This window comes from Chiroxiphia lanceolata, chromosome Z (genome assembly GCF_009829145.1).
Source record: "Chiroxiphia lanceolata isolate bChiLan1 chromosome Z, bChiLan1.pri, whole genome shotgun sequence".
In the NCBI taxonomy this organism is placed as follows: Eukaryota; Metazoa; Chordata; class Aves; order Passeriformes; family Pipridae; genus Chiroxiphia; species Chiroxiphia lanceolata.
Window position 1 is genome coordinate 54,688,327 of NC_045671.1, and position 12,318 is coordinate 54,700,644.

A 12,318-nucleotide genomic window follows, 5' to 3' on the forward strand; every position below is an offset into this window, starting at 1 on the left:
GCAGAGGCTACAGAGGAGTGTTAAGAAGCATTGGATCACTTGCCCTGTTTAACCAAGTGTTGTCCGAGAACATCATTTCATCATGCTTGTCATCTTTTACTTTTCTCAAGTTAATCACAGCAGGAAAAACACAGCATAAACAGGAATCACATTAAAACAAAACTGAAAAAGTGCTGTTAGTTACCATGTAATCAAGAACCATTGCAGTTGGAAAAGGCCCCTAAGATCATTGAGTTCAACCTTTGACCTATCATCACCTTGTCAACTAGATCATGGCACTAAGTGCCACGTCCAGTCATTTCACATACACAGAATAGTCTGAGATGGAAGAGACCCACGAAGATCAAGTTCAGCTCCTAAGTGAATGGCCTCTTTTTTCCAGGCTGAATACCCCCAGGTCTCTCAGCCACCCCTGATCAGACTTTTGCTCCAGAGCCTTCACCAACTTCATTGCCCTTCTCTGGACATGCTCCAGCACCTCAATGTTTGCCTTATAGTGAGTGGCCCAAAACTAAACACATGACTCACATGTATTCCATGGCTGTTCCCTTTGACCATAGATGCAACTAAATTTTATATAAAAAAAGAAGGGACAATTGTGATCCTGTAGTGTGATCACCTATGTAATATGCACCGTTGGCAACACCTGAAGTTATGTGTGTTTACTCGTGTTTACTCAAACATCTCCAGGAAGACCTTGATAAATAATTTGCCAGTAATATAGAGATTCATTATGGCTTTCAATAAGATGTGCCGAACTATTTTCGTTGATAATTACCTTTCCTGGAAAAAAACAAACAAACAAACAAAAACAAATCAGGAAAAAACCACCTTATTTATATTTTGAATTTTTTCACCTTGGGTTTCCAGACAAACAGTATGCTTAGATTGAGTAGAAAAACTCTTTATGAAAGCTGTGATTTTGTTGAGATCAAGCAGATCCCTTCACCTTGACAAGCTAAATAGATCATGTTTTTTGTCTTTCAAGATACAGCCTATTTTCCCAGCTTAAATGTTCCTTATGTCACTTTTCTGATTTCAGTTTCTGTTGTGGACATTGAGAACTGAATGCCACATGCCAGAAACAATCATGCTAAAGGCAAATGCAGGGGTTATGTAATGTCCCTATTTATACATCTGAAACCGGCATATTTGCCATTTTGCTTGTGCTACTGCACTGACAAGTCATTTTGTCTTACTTATCAATCACAACCAATCCTATGGAACAGTTGGCTACAGAATAAATGCAACCTACATTCCTCCCTCCTGAGGATATACCTTACACTTGTTTTTATTGAAGTATGTACTATTTGCTTGAGACAGGGCAGTCAAGGTCGCAGAACTGGGCTGTATTACTTGCTGCTCTTCCTATCTCTGTGTCTTTTGCAAATTCTACTAATGACAGTTTGGTTTTTTGGGTTTTTTTCAAGTGACTAGTAAAAAGAGTGTAGAGTCAAACAGCAGTATCTTCACAATTCTAGTAGAGACACCCATAATGTACTTCCACATGTATAGTATGGCTAGAGATCTGCCTTTGTGCTCATGAGCTGGTGGAGTGGTCAACAGCAGACTGTGTATGGTACCCCATCTTGTGTTTTATCTGATACAACAGACTGGCTAAACATTCAGATGTTGTGAGAGCAGTGGGACCTTCACTCCAAAGCAACTGCATGCATCAACTGGCAGCTCTGAAATTCTTTCAAAATTATTAAATTGTAAAGCATATGAAGCAACCTGTCAAGGTTTCCCAAATGAGGCAGATTGAATGACAGCCCATCAAGGATCTGGGGATTGTTTAAGACCCATGCACTTAGATCTTCACTTCCCTTGGAATTAAGCTCCAAGCTGTCGACCTCCAAGCTGTCGACCTCTGATTATAGCAGAGAGCTCACTACTGATACAACACGGTCAGGCAGAAAGTCCTCCTGCTGTGCCACCTCTCTTGTGCAGTTACCTCTCTTGTTTGTTGCTGGCTAGGGATGCTTGGCATTCCCTCGTGCTCATGTGTACTCAGCTCTCTGATCTCCAGAATCTTCCCTCGTATGAGGAAAGTTGCCTTCAGCCAGGATCTTCACCTGCTCTTTTCTAGGCTCCAGCTTTTCCAGCCTGAATAGTCTGTACACAGAAGCAGATTGTGTGATCAGTCTCTTAAATGGTGTCTCATGTCCCTTCAGGAATTGGAGGATTCAGGACTTGCCATCTGTATTTAGACCAGGTGTTATCAATATTTATGGTTGTACCCCATGACTCTTGCAAGTAGAGAAGTAGCAGGCTGCTTCTTGGGAATATAGAAGTTCTGCCTTGGATGTCTACTCACATACACGCAGGCATTCAATTATCTGCTGCCTTCTAGCATTCACAGTGAAGCTATTTTTTCATCCATGGCACAAGCAAGAGTTTTTGTGATTCAGAAGTACTTTCATGACTCACAGGCCCTTTTGATATGCAAGTATGAAGCTTTAAATAGTACACTGTGACAGAAAGACAAGACGAAGCAGGCAAAGTGGATTGTCTCCTTCCAGAATGTTGGTCCCTGGTAAGTAACACTCATTCACACACTTTAAGTATTAAACCACTGTAACTTTGTATTTTTTTTTCTGTTAGATACAACGGCAGAAAAAAATCCAACAAACTAAGCCTTTGTAAAAGGCAGTTAATTTATGCAAATCAAATGGACTCCTCTTTCTCAATCCTCCACACAGAGCTGCAGAAAAACAGCTAAGGCACTTACCACAGATTCTCAGTGAGAGCTTCAGTGTCTGAGGGAAAAGTAGTTTTATACTACTGCCCTGTCTGTGAGAAAAAAAATTAAGGTCTGGAAAATCAGGCAAGTACCAGCCAAAAGTATTGTTTCTGCTCTAGCTGTGGCACTGGAGAAAGAGAACTTCTACACCGTGACTCTACAGCCACACTAGTTTTGATGTGTTCCAACCCTATTATTCCCAAGGCAGATGCAGGCAGAAGCATCTGCTGGGCTGAGGGAGAAGAACAGATACTCTCATACATACCCAGGAGAAGTTCTATAAGTCTCGCAATATCAGCAATGATTTCAAATTTTGTTCTCAAAATAGATGCTATAGAAAATGCATCACTCTGTGTTTTGCTTTTTAAATGTTTTTTCTTCGAAGAGATTTTGGTAAGGCATTGCCTACCTGCCTAAAAGGTGACAGTTAGATGAGAAGTTTGTATCTGTTCTTGCAACAATTACACACCTCCCAAACCTGAAAGATTAGGGGTCACATATATGTATCATTCTTCGATGAAGATGGATTCCATTATAAAGTCAGAGAGATTTTGAAACTGTAATGTAACTGGTCTCCAGTATTACAGCAATAGTTAATGAGAAGGAGGGCCATCTTCATCATGCAGAAGGGGATTGCCAATATTCAGGGAGAATTCCAAGTATCTACTGATCATCTAGTTGATGGTATGAGATCAAGAGATGTGTGGCAGCTCCTGGTTTCTAGGAAACACATGGTATGATTCAGAGGCATTTGCACAGCTGGGGCAGTGCTGGAGGACACTGAGAGACCAATGAAGTTAGATGTGTGGGCTATTTCAGAGCCATGTGCTAGCAAAATCTAGAGCGCTTTAGACAATAACTAACTGTGTTTCAGTGATGCCAGGTCTGGCGTGCCACACCAGAGGAATCATGCAAAATGTAAAATATCCAAGAAAGTTTCTGAGTGAAAAGTGTTATGAGTATCTCAGCTACCCTTATTGATCACTTGCTATGAGTGGTGATCCTCCCCAAACACTGCCCTAAAAGTATACTCTGTTGTTACAGCAAAACTTAAGTCCCATGTATGTTTGAGAATCTTGAATCATGCTGGAACTAGCTAAACTGAAAAAATGGGTAGTGATTTTGAAATGGTTGCTGTCGGACTTCCCGGTTTTACTTCACTTTTGTAACCACAAAGTATCAAATTATAAGGAAACCTGATCTGCACAGGGAGCCTTATTTGCATTGTTGACTCTACAGATGAACAGTTGAGTTTGAACTGAAAAAGCCAGGCTAATCTGACACAGGCAAATTACAAACGAAAAAGTGGTCAATTGAGGGTGTTTTTCATTCACAAAATGAAACTAAGGTTTACTCTTTTCTGTACTTTTGGCAGTAAAATACAGCAGAAATACAAGATTTTGTGTGTATTAAATCTTTCTTTTATTACTGATAGGGACCACTTATTTCTCCAGGCCGAAGATTGATAGGAATGTTTACATTGTGAAACAACTTTTTAGAGTGAAGGAGTTAATCCGAAAAGCCAATTTGTAGCATTTTCTAGGCAACTAAAATGAACTGATTTTGAGACTGAGCAGATGCCTTTTCTAATACCTTGTAACAGTTAAAACTAAGCAACTCATTAGTTGAAGATCGTATGAACACTAGCAGCAACTCAGTCCATGTGCCTTAAAGAAAGATCACAACACCCACCAGTATTCGTTAACTCCTCACTGCCGAATACTTTCATTCACTTCCCACATGCAACCACCCACTTTGTCGATAACTCATTCCTTTAAATCATGCTCAGATGCACCTGCTTAAATACAATCTTGAGTTTTTTAAAGAGTGATAACATATTACATACTTCCGCAGTGAAAATGTGCCTGCTAAGACAATATCAATTTCACAGGGGGTGTAGATAAGTTGGTACATGCAAACCTAATCAGTACTTTTGGGCCTGCTTTTTTCCCCCTATTTTCTGATTTAAGGTTCTGAAATTGTATGTTTCACTTAGCAGCAATTCTTTTTGTTGTGACTGTCCAATTATCATTGGGTACTTGCTCTCATAACCAAAAAAGAAAGAGTTTTAATAGCTTTCTGCTTAACAGATCGTCAACTGAGGTATAAAAAGTTTCAGGGAGGCGGTTTCAATGTGGAGGATGTGAAACAGCTTACTATACTAGCCTTGAGACTCCTGCCCCCAAAGTTTTTTGCTAAAGGACTTATGAGGTTTCTATTTAAAAATTTTAAAGTTTAGTTTTACCTCAGGAAGAGAGTTCAAGGACTATGCAGGAAGGAATAACTGAGTTCACCCAGCCTCTTATAATGAGGTGGCCTACACAAGTAGTTGTTCTTTCAGGTTGTTCTTTCAGCTAATAAGTTGTTCTTCCACAATCATAATGGCTACAGCTATTTCTGTCATGTCAAGATCTGACTTCAGGTCATATACCTGTTCCCTAAATCATTTGAAGGTCCTAGTTACAACAGATCATGACTGGATGAACTTTAGATGGAGCATCTGAGATTTCAGTAACTGGAGGACAAGAAAAGAAGAGAGAAGAGAAAAAGCTATAAACCTATTTCACCTCTGTCCTGGTTCTGGCCAGGATAGGGTTAATTTTTGCAGTATCTAGGAGGGGGCATGGCCAGGACCTGGAGGTTATTCTGTACCACCTCATGTCATTGTGGGGAAACGAATCTCTTTCGAGGAGAAGGATTCTCTTCTGGTTGAGGTGACATGCCTGCGGTCAGGTGAACATTTTGCATGTGAATCACTCTCCATGTTTTGTATACTTCTGTTATTAATATTGTTACTGTTACTGGTTGTTTTCTTATCTCATTGCTGTTTTCAGTAAATTGTTCTTATCTCAACACGTGATCTTCGCCTTTTGTGCCTCCAGTTCTCCTCTCCAGCCTGCCACAAGGAAGGAGGGAGGGGGAGGGGGAAGCAGGTGGCACAGGCTTTTACTGGGAGCATTAAATTAGAGAACACCATTCCTAAACGATGATACATCAAACTAAATGCTTTATTTCCAGCTAGGAGTTCCATAAGAGGAGGCTGTAATGTGAGTCTCACCTGCTATGACCCAATTATACATCCCTGCAGCTGCAACAGTAAGAGGTCATTAAGACAACATATGTAAGATTTGTGACAAATACTGTGAATAGCTTAATAAAGAAGGACAAAATTAAACAAGCTGATCATTTTATTACGGAAAAAATCAATCCAGTGTCCTTGAAGAAAGGGAATGGAATTTTGCCTTTGTATAATTCCCTTCTTTCTGTCTTGTTACACTACATAAAACTGCTTCTTCACTATTTCCCATCTTACTTCTACAGATGCAAAGATATTTGAGCAACTGGTTGGTTTTGTATCTGAAAGTCGGGGCTTGAAAAATTATTGACTGCTTTCTGCTCAAGGGAATAATGTAGAATTACTAAATGTCTCATGTGTTTCCAGACCATTCTTCTTCACAGTAACATATTTTTTCATGTGTTTTTATATTTAGCTAACTATTTGGGAAGTGTGATTAAATTTTCATTTCAGTTCTTAATAATGGGGAAGCTCTTATCTCATAAAGTCCTTATCAGCACATAAAAAGAGATAATTTTCATGGCTACACTGAATTTCCCTTCCGAAGATCTTCATTGTTGCATTTATACTGAACCTGACACTCACAGGCCACCTTGCCTCATACATCAATCCTTAATGGAGCTGATCTGACTCCCACTAGCTGAAAATGAGGCTTTGTATTTCCAATCAATCATCCTGAAGACTCAGTGAACACTAAAGGATGAACATATACTCAAAAATCTAAAATATTGTTACAGATCTTTCCTTTTGGGTCTTTGTCTTCCTTGAAAAAAATGTGTATTTTGAATCATGTGTTTTCAGCTCTTGTTCGATAAGAGAAATAATGGGAAAGCACTTTGCATTTTACTGTCTTAACTACTTAGAAATTAGTGCAATAGTGCTGCTACTAAGATGGTACATATTGACTATCTTACAAAATGATCGTTCATTGTATCCAGGGAGACTTGGCAGAAAGCAGGAAAAGAGGTATTCTGCATAGGATGAAGCCTAAGCATTTGTACATTACATAAGTATTTCAGCAGCCCACATATCACAGCCTGCATACAAAACAATAAAATGCAGCAAAAGTAAAAGATCTTTTCTGTTGAATAAAAACAAAATTGGGTGATCTTCTATCTAGTCTTGGGAGTAAGAAGAATTTGACATTGGCTCACACTTTCCAATCACCCAACCTCTGACAAAAGAGTAAGTATTTCACAGCAGAAATAAATATCATATAGCTCAATTTGTGTTTACTTCAGTTGAATGCCTCATTTATTTTTGCACAAGGTAAATTGTTTGGATTAAGAGTTTTACTAAGAATCTTTCTCCTGCAGCAATCAGGAGAGAGGCTATGAGGCAATAAAAGCATTTGGCAATGGCATGAAATTATCTCAGTCCAGAGCTTACCGGAGTTCAGGCAGTGGGCATTTCAGTGGAACCATGGCTAGTTAATACCAATGGATCACTCTTCTCTCCTTCACATTTTTAATAGCATTGCTTGCTTCAATCAAAGAACACAGCTCAAGAAAGACAGCTCCATAAATTTTTCCTTTCATTAGTTCAGCTCCACTGGGGCTTGTAGGCAGAAGAGCTCCAGCACCCTTTCTGCAAAGAAGGCACAAAATAGGGGTGAACACTGATACTTCACCAAATCAAGGGCTTCCTTTCTTGCATCAGAGCCCATATGAATCAACCTGTTCTACACTACTGTTTTTGAGCTATTCACCTGCTGAACTACTTTGAAAAACAGAACTGACTCTGCTGTATGTTTGCAGGGCAGGTTTGGGCATGTGTTGGTAACTGTTAAGCCAACAGCACTTCATATATGAAAGTTTTGACCCTTTCAATCACTGCTCCCACCAAGGTACATTTCAATTTTGCACTATGTTTGAAGAAACACAAATCATGTCATTATTAAGAAACAGATGGAGGGATTAGCTCATAAAGTTAGGAACCTTGCCATACTGCAGAGTCAATGAAAAATCTCAGTTAAGTGCTTAAAAACAGATACTTTCCATTGTCTGTTACATCTGAAAGCAGCTTTGTATTTATTTTAAACTAGAAACAATAAGCTTCTTCTGAATTCATCTACGGTTAATGTCATCCCAGATTGAATTCTATTATTATTTAAAGATTAATTATACTTATATTAATATAGCAGCAGGAAGGACCTCCTCAGTCACTGAGATCAGCCATCTGATGCGATCTCATGAAGTCCTATAAAGCCATGCAATATCCATTTCCATCTTAAAGCTAGATAGGATTTCTGTCCTGACTCTTGTGAAGTGGCACATTCTAGATCCTCATTTGCCTAATGGAAAGGATTTCTCTTCTAATTTCTAGGCTAAACGTATTCATGGACATTTCATATAATAGATGAACAAGGTCTCTTAGTCTATGGATGAAGTAAAATACAGATACATTCTTTCCATCCGCCAGTGGGTTTGTAATTAGAGAGATTCCTGTTAGCGATTCATTGCAAATTATCTATCTTGGTTTTTACTTTTTATTCATACAACACTAAAACTGTATTAATGTTTCCCAATTGATATTATTTCTTGCTTTCTACAGGCTCCAAATAAAAACTTTTCTATCAAAACTCTTACATATTCTATTTGCTTTAATTTTTATGAAGGGAACAGAAATGGAGACCATAACTGTTCAGAAACATGACATCAGGATACAAATGCTCTGTAATTCTAAGCTGTTATAGCATGTATTACTGAAGGAAGCATAGGGTAAAGTAGAAAGGGATTTTTAGCCTCAGTACTTCTTCCAGCACTTCTGCGTGCTTCTACATGCTAGAAAAAAAATATTTCATTGGGTTTTTTTCAAAGTTTGTTTTTTACTAAAGCACTAAGAGGCTAGATGAAAGCAGACCAGGCTTTTAAGCATGAAGAGGGCATAATTTCAAATGGTACATTCAGACACTGCGTTAAGTCTGTTATGTGCTGCTACCCTCAGAGGCACAGTGCAGATGTGCAATGGGCTTTCCATCTGTGTTATCCTTCTGGCTTGCTCATGGGCCAAAGGCACATAACCAGGCCCTCCTTTTCTTTGTTTAACAGACAGAAGGACAAATAGTTGTAAATGCTAGCATAATAAACAAACAGAAAAGCAGAATGGCCTTGTAGGCATTTTGTTTGACCAGCAGTATGTGTCTCCATGACAATGATAACTAGTTAGATTTAAATAAGTTGTTCTCACAAGGACATATCGAAATAATTCCCTGAGGAAAAGTTACCAGTGCTCCCAGAAGATTTCCATTTTCTGGTGTAGCGGGTTGACCCTGGCCAGATACCAGGTACGCTAAAGTCGTTCTCTCACTCTCCCTCTGCAACTGGACAGAGGAGAGAGAAAAAAAAAAAAAGCTAAGAATTCATGAGCAGAGATAAAGGCTGGGAGAGATCAGATACTGATTACCTTCATGGGCAAAACAAGACTGAAAATGGGAATAGTACTTATATTTATTACTAACAGGATAAGAGCCAAAGAGTGAGAAATAAAACAATCTTAAAAACACCTTCCGCCACCCCTCCTTCCTTCCATGTTCTTCTTCCTCCCCCCCAGCGGTGCAAGAGGACGGGGAATGGGGGTTACGGTCAGTTGTTGTTTCTGCCGCTGCTCAGGGAGAGGAGTCCTTCCCCTGCTCCCGTGGTGTCCTTCCCACAGGAGACAGTCCTTGATGGACCTCTCTGGCATGAGTCCATCCCTCGGGCAGCAGCTCTTCCCAAGCTACTGTCCTGTGGGTCACTCCTTCATGAATGAGCTGTACCGATGTGGGTCCCCCACAGGGGCCACAGGTCTTACCCAGGAAAAACCTGCTCCAGTGTAGGCTTCCCTCTCCATGGGCTGCAGGTCCTGGGCAGGACCCTGCTCCATCCTGGGCCTCCCACGGGGTCACAGCCTCCTTCATGCATCCACCTGCTCCAGCATGGGCTCCTCCATGGGCTGCAGGGGAGTCTCTGCACCCCGATGGTCCTCCCTGGGCTACAGAGGCACAGCTACTCACCCATGGTCTGCACCACGGGCTGCAGGGGCCTCAGCTCTGGTGCCTGGAGCATCTCCTGCCCCTCCTTCTGCACTGACTTTGGTGTCTACGTTGTTATTCCCACATTCTCACTTCGCTCTTCCCTGGCTGGAATTTTTTCTGTGCAGCAATCTTCTTTTCTGAAATACGTTATCACAGAAGCATTACTATTACTCCTGATTTGCTTGGCCTTGGCCAGCGGCAGGAAGCCCATCCTGGAGCTGGCTGGCATTGACTCCATGGGACAGGGGAAGGTTCTAGCAGCTTCTAACAGAAGCCACCCCTGTAGACCCCCACCACTACCAAAACTCAGCCACAGAAACCCACTACATCTGGATATGCAAAAATCCATCATGTTGTATTTGAGCAGTTCAAATACAGGTTGTGTCTGAAGACCTGCTCAGGGGTCTGGCTTTGTAATTTACAACTTTCAGGTTCAGGGCAACAATTCCCTTCCCTTTGATAGGTAGCAATAGTTATCAGTCCGTAACAAACACTTTCACAGCTTGTTATTCCTATTTATACATCACATTAACTGGATGTTTGAATGAAGATAAGTGGGAAATGGGCTGAAAAAGGAGATAGTGGATAGAGGGTTTTGAAATCCCCTTTATAAATGTCATGATTGTGCTCATGTTAATCAGTAGACACAGTTTTCTCTCATAGTTCTTCTACTGGATAGACTTCCACAGTGCTCCAACTAATCTAGCCAGGATTTCCAGAGTGATCTGAGGCTCATACCTCCTGAGACTGCAGCTTCAGTTTAAGCCTAGTGTCAAAACCTGCAGCATCTTTGGTTACAATGATAGCCCACTTTTGTAAATACTCAGTATGCAGTCTAAATTTTCCTGAAAAAATCATCTCACTCTGCTGGACCAACCTTGAAATTATTATGCCAAGCTCCTTCAGACACAAGATGTTGCCTTTAGCACTGATATTTCCTTTGGCTGACCTGTGCCTGTGTTCCTTTTGATCCAAATATCAACCAAATCTTTTTGCTGGTTCCAAGCTGAACATAGATGCTGAGTTTCTTCTCAGATATTTTTTAACTGTTGTATTGGTATTTTGAAACCAAAGATGATAACAAAGGAATTCTGGGTTAGGGATCCAAGCTGTAGGCAAGGGACACTCTCTGCCCTCCCCTGGCTCTCGAGGTCATGTCCTATTCACATTGACCTCGAAACAGCACCCTACCTATCAACAATCATGCTGTGAGCCCACCACCCAACCAGTCCTCACCTGCCAGCATGTCACTCCTCTCAAACCTCAGTGTCTCAGCTCAGATACAAGAATACTGGGGGAGAGACATTCCAGAAAGCCTGGCTAGAGCAGAGGTAGGTGACATCTGCTGCTCTCCTCTCGTCCCCATGATTTTATTGCAGAAGGCAGTGGGGTAGGTGAGGCAAGACTGACCCTTCCTGAATCCTACCGACTGCTCCCCATCCCTGTTGCTCACACATGTGCCCAAATGTGGGCTCCAGGAGAACTCACTCTTTGATTTTTGCCTCATACAGATACTGCCTGCCAGCCTGTGGTTCCTCAGGGTGCCTTTTGCCCTTTTTTGAAGGCAGGTGTAACAGATGCCTTTCAGGGGTTCTCCCTGGTCTCTACAGCCTTGGAATGCTGATGGAAACTTGCTGCACAAGGATGTCAGCCACCTGTCTCAGCACTCTGGGGTGCAGCCTGACAGATCCCAGGGCATGTGTGGGTGTTGAGTACTCCTGCATGATCTGACTTGACCATCAGTCTTTCTAATCCAAAATCATTTTCTACTTTATTTTTGAACATACAAAGGTAAAGGGTAATCATTGAACAATTGGTTATTTTTATTTGTTCACTTATAGGCGCATAATAGGAGTTGCAGCATCACTTGACTTTCACTAGACTTATAGGAGTTGAAAAAGTCATCTGAAAGGTGGTATTTTCCTAGAACTTTTAAGTGTGACTTAAGGTAATCAACTCATGAGCTTTATATAACTTAATTTGGAATCACATTGAAGGTTTTTGTCAGAGTATTCAATTAATATACAGTTTGGATTTGGGGTTTTGGTTTTTTGGTTGTTGTTTTGGCGGCTATATGGCTTTCACAATAAATGTTTTATACTTGTGATCATGAAGCCATCCATGCTCTCCATTCATCCTTCATTCTGCCATTGACAATTCTATTTTTCTTCCTTGATCCAAACCTGGTATATCCAGACAGTCCCACAGTGTTTTTACTTCTTGGAGATAAAGCAAAATGTCATGATTTGTTTGTTTGTTTGTTTTCATCCTGATTCTATCAAATATCTCTGGGAAGTGACACCTCTCTCCTGTCAAGAGTTTCAAGAATAAGTATGTTCTTAAAGCACTTGGCATTTGGCTTTTTTATGGTAGACATGGCAGAAATGGTGTCTGTTTCCACAGTGGCTCAGAGCAGCTTAGCAGAGTCTCAGAGTTGCCACACTTACTCTTTGTGTTGAATTCATAAGGTCTCGGGTCTGAGGC